Source organism: Carassius gibelio, chromosome B16 (assembly GCF_023724105.1).
Source record: "Carassius gibelio isolate Cgi1373 ecotype wild population from Czech Republic chromosome B16, carGib1.2-hapl.c, whole genome shotgun sequence".
Classification (NCBI taxonomy): Eukaryota; Metazoa; Chordata; class Actinopteri; order Cypriniformes; family Cyprinidae; genus Carassius; species Carassius gibelio.
The window spans coordinates 23,556,870-23,567,799 of NC_068411.1; the positions used below are offsets into that span (position 1 = coordinate 23,556,870).

The window sequence follows — 10,930 nt, forward strand, 5'->3', positions numbered from 1 at the left end:
TTTACCTCCATTTGTTTTTAAAGCAGTCTTGCCCTGACCAACATGGCGGGTGCGTCTCTAGCGGAGAGGTGATTTCCGCTCTTGACTGGCGCTCCACTCGCCCAGCATGTTTGCAGCCAGACGCTATTGAATTTTGACGCAATGTCGCTGCTCAGAAGCATGGCCGTGTTAAAAAGAGTTTCTCCAAACAAGTGCTTCATACCAGCACGAGTAAGAATTACATTTTGTCCACGTGCAATTAAGGTTTTGTGCATGTATTTAGGCTACAATTAAGTTTCGAAATCTTATAAAATCCTGCCAATATAAAGTATTTTCTTTACCTGGAACTTTAGGTAGATAAACCATATATAAAATATAAGACTGTGCATTTAAGTGTATTTTAGAGAATTACATTTTAAATAGCTTGCAAAGTGTGTAATATTTTAGTAAAATTATATCGTTATATCGTTATTATATATGCGCAGAATAGGAAAACCGTGCCTTTCAAACTTGATTTTTCATTTGAGACCTTTTGCATGCATTAGAATGCATAGTTGTATAGTTGTCTAGCTTCAGCAGAGAACTGGCATTGTCGTTATAACCTTTCACCCAGTTTCTATTTATAATAGCTAGGCTACTATTTATTCCTGACTGAATTAATGTTTTAAAATAAAGTGACCCTCTTTGCATCCTCTAACAGCCATTTGGAAATGGGACAAACACTTTATACCAGAGCAATCCTCCTCAAGCTAGATTCTTCCCACCTTCTGAAGCTATTATGCTTCTCCCAGGAACTTACAAAAACAAAGTGGCCTTCATCACTGGAGGAGGAACAGGACTTGGAAAAGCCATGACCACCACTCTGTCTTCACTGGGAGCAGAGTGTGTGATAGCCAGCAGGTTACTTATTCTTCTCGTAAAAAAAAAAAAAAATATATATATATATATATATGTATATATTAGGAAATGTTTCTTGAGCACCAAATCAGCAAGCATGTAAGAATGATTTTTAAAGGATCATGTGACATTGAAGACTGGAATTCAGCTTTGCCAGCTTTGCCACCACAAGAATAAATTATATTTTAAAATATGTTCAAATAGGAAAGGGTTATTTTAAATTGTTATTTTTTTTACTGTAATTCTGATCAAGTGAATGTACCGTGATGAGCATAAAGAGACTTCTTACTTTGTAGGTCTTTTAGTTCTTGAATAATTGCGAATGCACCCTACAAGCAAAGCCAAAACTTAAAATAACTTTGAATTTGAGCGATTATCTGTCTTCCTTTCATCACATCACTTCCAGAAATCTTGAAGTTTTGAAGAAAACAGCTGATGAAATCTCACAAAAGACAGGAAACAATGTACCTCTGCTTTAGAAAGTCTATGCAAACATTGTCATATCTTTAGAGTGGATTCCAGATTATGGTGAAGCACTTGTTTACATCCTCCTAGAGCTTGATAAATGTGTTCCTGTTTCAGGTCCATGCCGTCCAGTGTAATGTTAGAGACCCTGCTTCAGTGGAGGCTGCTGTTAACCAGCTTGTAAATGATGTCGGCCTGCCTGATGTAGGTTTAGGTCTCCATATTTACAGCAGTGATGCAATAGATTCAGTCAGATAAACAAAACTGCTTCTGATATGCTTCGTCAACCCACGGGTGGTGATAAACAATGCTGCTGGAAACTCCATCTCTCCTTCATAGAAGCTTTCCCCCAATGCCTGGAGAACCATCACTGACATAGTGCTGAACGGCACTGCATATGTCACGCTAGACATCGGGAAACGCCTCATCAAAGCTGAAAAAAGGTGATTCTTATTTTTATAGAAATGGAGCAAAGAATTTGTAGGGTAATTGTTGAATTTTTTATTATGATAGAAAGCTTAACGTTATAGACAGTAGAGCATAGTGCTAGCAATGCTAAGGGAATGCACTAAATACAAAATAAAATAAAAATGTGTACCTGAAATGTAATATAAGGCTTATTGGATAAAAGCCTCTGCAATATGCAGAAATACAGGAAACCGATGTTAGATTGGATGAATGGAAGTAGTTGATTTGGAGTGCATGACCACTAGAGGGCAGTAGTTGCAAAAAAGTATACCCAAATTACTGATAATCTGCGGTATTTGTCTTAGTGATTATTTAATAGTTAACCTGTTAAATGTCACCCCATCCCGTATACGGGATGCCTACGTTGACTATACTATATTACAATCAAATTTAATCTAATCTTGACAAACTATATATCGTTGGAAAGGTCTAAGGCTCCCAAATATATATTATACCAATATTTTTTGTAAAAAATTATGTAGGAAAAGTAATAGATCAATTTATGACAAGAGTGCACCCTCAGAAATCTACATTACAAAGTGAGTTTTTACCTTTGTTAAAACAAATACTTCCTCTTTGCCTTTTTCTCTACCACATTTTAGAAATCATCAGAAGTTATATATCACTTGAAAACATAAAATCTCAAAATTCAGTTGTGAAAATAATTTTGTGTTGTTCCTTGATTTGTAAAAAGCTTGACATTGCAAAAAAAAAGTTTACAATTTACATCATACCAAAAGTACAGCCACAAAATTACCTAATTTTACATGTAAACATGGTAAAAAATTATATTAAATCAGAAACGTATCACCAAAAGTCCATCCATCCAGAAATGTAGTCCTATTGCTAAAATGACAGTTTAGAACATTTAATTTTTTGTTCTGAAAAGTTTATATAAGTGATTTTTTTGTTTTTGAGGGACCTTTACATTTTTTTTCAGTAGTATCTGGTCACAGATGCAAAAATGAAAGTAAAGACATTAATAATGTTACAAAATGTATTTTAAATTAATGCTGTTCTTTTGAGCTTTCCATTCGCCAAATAATCCTGAAATAATGAATCACGGTTTGCATAAAAGTATCAGCAAATCAGAATCATATTAGAATCATTTCTGAAGAGTAATGTATGGTGAGCTTTGTCATCACAGGAATAAAAAATGATATTTTAATAATACATTTTAATAATATTTCACAATAGGATTGTTTTTACTGTCAATTAAATCGCATAAATGCAGCCTTGGAGTGCACAAGAGATTTATGGTTGTCCAGATCATCCATGTTTTTCTTTCACTGCCCATTTCTTCTGTGTAATGAGCTTGCCTGTGGCTTGTTGCACATCCCATGAGCCATGCTTTTGGAAATGTGGCATAAAACGTTGTCAAAATGTGGGATTTAGTTTTGGTAATCAAGCCTGTTTTGTAATAGGCTAATTCATGTGCATTCATGCTGTTTTCTGCTCTTTTTGTTTCCTGTCAAGATAACAGCTTCTGGCTGTAACCAGTAAGCCAGTGTAATTACTTCTCTGTAAATTAAGAAATCATTTGTCTTGATGTACATTTACTTTGCAAAGATAAGAGCCAAGTATGTGTGTGCCTACGATGACAACAAGCAAGAGAAGATGATTCTGCTTCATTGCCTCAGTCACATTAGTGTGTGTGTGTGTGTGTGTGTGTGTGTGTGACATCCAGCCTCTCACCTGATTATTTTGACCTCTTTCTGCTTCCTTGTACGTTGTGATTACAGACTGTTCAATTGCTCCATTAACTCGTAGTCTAAAGATATTATTCTATTGATTATAAGTTTGACCTTCACGGCACTGTATTTGTGTTTGCATTTCACTGGGAACTGAAAACAAAGATTTAATTTATTATTTTTCTTCTTGATGCAACATACCACCTTATACTGTCTTATCATCATCTAATTGTGTCTCAGATGATCTGAAGTTTAGTTTCATCTTATTTGAAGAACCAGAAACTGATAATCTTGTTGAATTCACAAAGGTGCTGCATTTCTGGCCATCACCACGATCTATGCTGAGAGTGGCTCAGGATTTGTTGTGCCAAGTGCTGCGGCTAAAGCTGGAGTGGAGACGCTTTGCACGTATGTACTCTGTTACACTACAGACACATTTTTAGGTCCAGTTGTCTCCTTTGAGAATCAGGTCCTCCTGACAAATGCCTTTCTTGGAGGGCTGCATATATTATCATAAAGATGGTGCCATGTGCTATGTTTCATTTACATTTTAATTGTAAGATGGGATCTTGATCCTCTCCCCTAAAGTAGTGTTAAATATGTGGAAAATACAACAGGCAGAGGTGAACAGCATGATGATTCAGATGCCAAAATATTTAGTTCAGTGACAGGATTTATATATTTAAATTTATAAATTTCTTTATATATTATTACACGCATTTTATATATATTTAGTTATGTATATTATATAAAAATCTGTGATGCTGTATTATTAATGTTTACATATTCATAGTGTTTTAATATATTAATATAATAAATATAATGAATAAAATATTCAAAAAAATATATTACATTTTCTCATTTTGTTTAGTTCAAATGTTTGAATGTTAGCGAACCGCCGATGGTACAAACTAAAAGGGAAGTTGTTACTACTTCTTGTCCCTTCTGCTTTCTGAGTGTGGAAGTGTAATAAAAGTTATTTTTTCTAAATCTAAAAAAGCAGCCATTCGATTGCCTTTTCCATGGCTTGACTGTGAGTCACAATGTTTCTTATTGCTTTCCCTGTGTGCTAAACCTAATGGTAAAAAGTCGGTCTCAGGACGTTACTAACACTAGAAACTGTGGTGGCCACACTCTAAAAAACGCTGGGTTGTTTTTTCAACCCAACTGCTGGGTTGAGGCCGTTGGATAGGACTTTGGGATGTTTTAACCCAAGTTTGGGTTGAAAATAACTATCTTTTTTAACCCAGCGGGGGTGGGTTGAGGACGCGGACGTGAAGGAGAGCACGCACGTCACGTCAAAATCGTACGTCTCTCCAGTGCGAGCAGCCGCCATTTTCTCAGCGTGATAGAAGCGAGAAGCGAGTGAAAGACTATGGTAAGTAACGTTAAATATTCAAAATGTAAAGTTATCTTTTATTGTTTACCCGGTTGTATGAAAGGCGGAAACAAAGGAGCTTAACGTTATATCTAACGTTATATAAAAAAAACGGACGCGGTTTTCGCCTCGGACACGGAGGTCTTAACTGCCTCATGTAACGTTACTGAACGGAGGATGTACTTTTAATATAACGTCTGTGAATGTATTTTGTCATATTTACATAAGATTTTACATTATCTGTTCTCTTTGAGGCGTTAACAGACGGTTATGGTCACGGTTACGCTCATGTGAATTTGTCTTTTTTTTTCGCGGTTAAACTGAATGTATGTTTGTCTCCTAAAGGAAACGGCATTGTGTAGTAAAGACTAGCATAATTATTTAGAGGCTGTTGAAGTGGTAACTGTTAAAAGTATGTTTTACATGTAATGTTTCAGACTTGTCCAGCTCCTGTCTTCATTGTCCTCGCGCTGAGAGTTAAAGACACAGAAGCTGTTTGTGTGAGGAGTCAAAGACCTGTGTGAGGATGAGGAGGAGGTGTTCTTCTGAAGAGAGGGACAGACGGTTTAAGGAGAGTAAACTTCAGAATAACATCAAGTTATATTTATTTTTTACTAAGACTAAAATAATGTGTGTGTTTTTTTTAGATGTTGAAATCATAAATGTTGATTTTATATATGTATGTATGTATATGTTAATATTTTATTGAAACCATTGATGCCCCTCTTTGCAGAACTCAAACTAACTGAAGTTAAGGACACACAAGTCTGCTTGTGTGAGGAGGTGGTTTTCTCAGCTTCTTCTGAAGAGAGGGAAAGATCGTTTAAGGCAAGTAAACTTCATAATTTCATGTTATCAGTTGTTGTTTTTTTACTTAGAGTAAAATAATGTTTGTTTTTGTAGATGTTATAAGCAAGAGACATGGGAGATCATCATTCCCTTGAGATTTTATGTAAGTTATTTTTAGAAAATAAATTTTTCTGTTGTCTCCTGCCGGTTTACTTCACATTTTGATGCAACAACAGTGTGATTACGTGCTCATTTCATTAAGACCATTGATGTCTGTGTTTTTTATTGCAGATCTCAAACCAACTTTGGAGTTGTCTGATTTGGAGAGTCATTATTCTTGGTCTGCGCTCTTAGAGGTAAAGTTCACACAAAAAATCATTTACTTGCCCTCAAGTCATTCCAAACCTATAAGACTTTTGTCTGTCTTTACAACATTAATATATTTTTAGTTTTCTCATAATATTTGTTAATCCATTTATAGTTTAGATAATCAGTATTTTCAAGCTTCATAAATATAGAGTTATTGTAGAAGTAAATTCTGATATTTATATATGAATACATCTTAAATTATATGATAGCAAACATGTATGTTCAAAATAAAATATTGGTCTCCCAGACCAGCAATGGAGGACACAAAAAGAGAATATTAAATATATTCATGTTTTCCAAAAAATGAACAGAATTTGTATGAGTCTGGAAAAACATGGGGAGAGTAAATTATAAACATTTTAATTATTTGGTGAACTAAAGGTTTGAAGAGCAGCCCTCCATGTACATGAATATTGTGAGGTATGTGAATGTCATGTCTGTTTTAATGTTTCAGTAAAGAAGCTTTCTGAAAGCAATATTTATTCAAACAATATCACCTGTCCTCACACTAGTGCTGCCATTATAGACTTCATGAGAGCTGTGGTGGACTGAGACATTAAACAACCGCACAAAGTGTTGAAACTTTAAAACTGATTATTTACCTGTCCTTACGGATGTGAATACACCTCTACCTGAAAATGGATAGTTTAATTAAATGTTAAATTTTTTTAAATGTGTTTCTCTTAGGCCACTGATGAAGAACAGGCGGTGACTGGGATGAATGCTGGTCAGAGAGGAGAATCTTCTTTCCCCTAAACTGATGCAGCGGTGGTTTTAAAGGAGGACGCTGCCCTGGATGATGTAGAAGATGTCACATGCTGTGCTGATGGGGTTTCTTCATGATTACATCAGTTATGCTAAAGAGATCATGAAAATTGACCGTGATGCATGATCTGTATTCATGGACTATGAAACAAACTGTAAGTGTATAATTTGTTAAAAAAAAAAAGTTAAATGCTTTTTCTGTGTTGTTTAGTAGAAGAGTTTACACTCTGTCATTCATACACCTGTCACTTTCTTTCACACACACACACACACACACATGCGTCTGTTAAATGTTATAATATCAAAGTTAATGTTGTGATTTATTTGTGTACTGTCATGCCAGAATAGTTGGAAAAAAAACTAACTAATTGTAAATTTATTGTATGTGTTTTCGTATATTTTTATACAATATATACAATTGAACAAAGTCCAATTTGATCTTAAGTTATATTCATCAAATGTTCAATTCTTTGTTTATGAACTCTGTAGCTGTTAATGCCATCCTTTTCTGCATTTCTTCTAACATGTTACTTTTTGACTTTTCTCTTGTTTTTAATAAATATTTTCCTTTTGGTAATTATTATTTGTGTGTAAAAGTGATATTTAAAATGAACAACATTTGTAGGTTTAATGCCTAGCACAATTTGGGTTAATTTTAACGTAGGAATGCATTGTTTCCCCACATGGCTGCACTCTGCGAGTTTATTTTCTGCCAGCAGGAGGCGCTAAGAGCGGGAGAGGTAGGTTTCTCCGGTAACGGCTGCAGAGCGGTACTGAGTTCACAAACGCTGCCTTATCAAGCACATGCGAAATGATATCGAACATTTTCTAAATACAGTAGTTTTCCTTCTGAAATACAGTGATAAAAAAAAAACACCCGCTCTGTTTTTTTAAACCCTGCAATATAGTCATTTTAAACCATAAAAAAGGCAACCCAGCAAGCTGGGTTAAATATGATAACCCAACTGGTTGGGTTAAAACAACCCAGCGCTGGGTTCGTCCCTTTTTGACCCAGCGCTGGGTTGTCAAAATAACCCAAATTGGGTTGTTTTCAACCCAGCAGTTTTTAGAGTGCATGTCTGATAGATAGGATGAGCAGATGTCCCCAAAAAGTGGGACAAATTTTAAATATATCAGTGCATGTGTAAAAAGTCTGACTGATTCAGATACCCATAGGTCTCTGGCAGCAGAGTGGGGCAGATACGGCATGAGATTCAACATTATTCAACCAGGACCAATCAAAACAAAGGTAATGTTCATGTTTTTAAGTTGTTCCTCTCTGAAAACATCATCTTCTTAACATAAGTGTGTTTATGGAGAAGTAGTGATGTCCAGTTTGTGAATGAATCATACTTCTAAATACTTCTAATGTCAGATCTTTGATCTTTCAATAAAAAAAAAAAACAGTCTTTATATCCACAGTTAGGCTTTTTTCATTCTTTAAAGCTTTATGTTTTTAAAATGTAAAACAGTGCTTTACAGTGACTCTTCCGGTATTTTTCTGAAGGGTGCCTTTAGCAGAATGGATCCCATTGGTACGTTTGAGCAGGTGATGTTAGAGAATATAGCCGTGGGTCGTCTGGGAACTCCTGGAGAGATTGCCAACCTTGCCACCTACCTCTGCAGCGATTATGCCAGCTGGGTATCAGGCGCGGTGAGTTTGGTGACCTTGTGTGAAAAGTGCTTCGTCTCACTGGGGGAGAGCTCACCTAGCACCATCCCCACAGGGCCTCTCCGTTTACAGCCAAATGGAAACGGAGCCAAGGGCACACACTCCATCCCTCTTTTGCTCTCTGAATATCTGAGGGACTTTTTTAAAGAATTAGAGAAAAAAATAGTGCTCCAGAAATCAATATGGAATTATATGGTCCGGCAAATTACTGTAATGAGCCAATACTTATAAAGTTAAGGACCCATGAAAGGCCAGCTAATATATTTATTCACAGTGAATGACAAATTTCCATATTATATATATCCTCTGTCCTCACAGATAATTCGAATGGATGGCGGTGAATATGTTTCCCTTGCTGGCGAGTTTAATGGCATGAAAGAGGTGATTTTTTTTTCTTTCTTTAAAGTCAGTCAATCTGAAATTTACAATGGGGAGTTTATATTACTTTATTTATTATATGTTTACCTTGATTTCATTTGCTAGGTCACACAGGAGCAGTGGGCCATAATGGAAGCAAAAATCAGAAACACAAAAGGATCGTAAACCTCTGAAACTGCAGTAACTCAGCACTAATGACAGTCCTGATCTCAATCTCCCATTGTAGCACAGAGGATCAACTATTTAGATATACGATTTTTAGGTTTTGTAAATTGAGACTTAAATCGTCTTGGCACATGAAAATATCCACTCAGTGACATTTTTATCACACTGAATTTTAGCTGTGCTGAATTCTAGATTTGTGTACATTTTGACCAGTCTGCCATTTTTGCCTTAAAGGTACAGGTTGTAGGACCTGCCACTAGAGGGCGCACTACCAAAACAATAACAATCGCGTGGTTTGATGACGCTAAGAAGGAGCATGGAATGATGGGATTTGTTGTCTTTTACCCAACCGCTGACGGCCATCAATCAGACGGAATGATAAATCATGGATTTAACGATTTGCGCGACTAGAATACATACAAAGTCAATGCAAAGACATGATCAGACTAATCAATATATGCCCTATAATACTAATCTTGTTGATCGTTATAATAGCATTCGTTTTCTGTAAAGATATGAATCAAAACAACTCACCTGTCGAGTAAAACACAAGCGAGACATCTCTTTCTAGTTGAAGTTTTTCGCGAAACTACATCCGAATTTGTCCACAACACTGTTGTCATGTGGTTTCTACGTCAGTAAAGGCGGTAACAGACGGTAACTAACATCATTGACAGGTGACTGCACTGCCTCGTGTCACTGTTTAAAATGGGAATTTTCTCATGATTAACAAGTAGTTGAAAACATTAGAGATAATGTTAGTAATCAGCTGGACAAAATATATAACACTAGTGGTTTTTGGATATTTTACTGCAAATATCTTACAAATTGTACCTTTAACTACCCATTGTAACAATGCCAATTACATTATGTATCCTGTAAACATGTAGGTTACCTTTTTAATAGATATAGACTGTTTGGTATATACATTAACTCATTTTATGCTTAGAAATTAATTTAGTCAAAAAAAATTATTCTGAAGAATAAATTCTGCCTTAATTCTTTGTTTATTCTTGTTTAATTATTAGTTTGAAGATAAAAAAAGGAAAATACAGGCTTTACTTGCTTTTTTTATCATTGAAAGCATTTTAAAAGCAGGATAATAGCCAAAGGAGTCTTTATTTTCATTGTTTTCTGCTCTTTCATCCTAGTGGCATCCAGTCTAGATTACATTACTGCCTGTCTTTTTTGACTGGGCTTTTTATTTATGTTTTGAAAAATAAAGTAAAACAGTAATGTAAAATTATTATTTAAAATATCTAATCTACCTGTAGTCATTCAATTAATTTATTTTAAAAAATTAGCTATCTTTTGAACGGTAGTGATATCATTTAATATATTATGTACTGATATATTTAAATTCTTAATATGTAATTTAATATATTTTCTGGATAAAGCCTAAATATTGATGGTTTTAGGCCTCAAAATGTCTTAATAGTCATTAGCACTAAATATATAAGTTAGCTTTAACAGTGGCATTTTCAGGTCAAGCCTAAACCACTGCATATTTCTGGCTGGGTGATAAAATAGCTCATAAATTGGCATTGAAATTCTGGTTTCAAAACAATTTTCTGGCTACAGCGCTTGAGGGGAAGAGGCATTTCTCTTGAACGCCATCCATCCTTGGTGTTCCAGTCCAAAGGTGTCTAATCGAAAATTCCACAATTCCATAATATCTTAATATAGATATGGTAAAATATGAAAATCAAATGCATTTTCAATATGCTGCTTTAGTTTCATCAAGCTCTGAACGTTCCAACTAAATAAACAGGTTTAAACACAGTGTTTCTGTTTGTTCACAATGATGCATAGTTTTGTCTTGGGGTATCTGCTTTGGGAAGGTCAGCTGTTCAATTATAAGATAAGATCACGATCTCTTGAAACTTTAAATGGGAAGGAGAACTCTGCTGACAG

The 10,930-nt window shown here is 35.2% G+C and overlaps 1 long non-coding RNA gene and 1 pseudogene across 1 annotated transcript; both read left to right on the forward strand.

The window, feature by feature from the left end:
- Nucleotides 1–42: 42 nt before the first annotated feature.
- LOC127974413 (2,4-dienoyl-CoA reductase [(3E)-enoyl-CoA-producing], mitochondrial-like) lies at nucleotides 43–10,225 on the forward strand (annotated as a pseudogene).
- LOC127974414 (uncharacterized) lies at nucleotides 5,776–7,339 on the forward strand. Its single transcript, XR_008157292.1, has 3 exons — nucleotides 5,776–5,830; nucleotides 5,959–6,023; nucleotides 6,724–7,339. It is a non-coding gene; the product is annotated as an uncharacterized LOC127974414 (long non-coding RNA).
- Nucleotides 10,226–10,930: the final 705 nt, after the last annotated feature.